We start from the raw sequence: 537 nt of genomic DNA, 5'->3' as shown, positions 1-537 counted from the left end.
GTGGAGAGAGAGAGAGGGGGTGGAGAGAGAGAGAGAGGGGGTGGAGAGAGAGAGAGAGGGGGTGGAGAGAGAGAGAGAGGGTGGAGAGAGAGAGAGAGGGTGGAGAGAGAGAGAGAGGGTGGAGAGAGAGAGAGAGGGTGGAGAGAGAGAGAGAGGGTGGAGAGAGAGAGAGAGGGTGGAGAGAGAGAGAGATGGTGGAGAGAGAGAGAGATGGTGGAGAGAGAGAGAGATGGTGGAGAGAGAGAGAGATGGTGGAGAGAGAGAGAGATGGTGGAGAGAGAGAGAGATGGTGGAGAGAGAGAGAGATGGTGGAGAGAGAGAGAGATGGTGGAGAGAGAGAGAGATGGTGGAGAGAGAGAGAGATGGTGGAGAGAGAGAGATGGTGGAGAGAGAGAGATGGTGGAGAGAGAGAGATGGTGGAGAGAGAGAGATGGTGGAGAGAGAGAGATGGTGGAGAGAGAGAGATGGTGGAGAGAGAGAGATGGTGGAGAGAGAGAGATGGTGGAGAGAGAGAGATGGTGGAGAGAGAGAGATGGT

The sequence above is a fragment of the Schistocerca serialis genome, chromosome 4, assembly GCF_023864345.2.
Source record: "Schistocerca serialis cubense isolate TAMUIC-IGC-003099 chromosome 4, iqSchSeri2.2, whole genome shotgun sequence".
Lineage (NCBI taxonomy): Eukaryota > Metazoa > Arthropoda > Insecta > Orthoptera > Acrididae > Schistocerca > Schistocerca serialis.
This window is presented reverse-complemented; position numbering follows the sequence as displayed.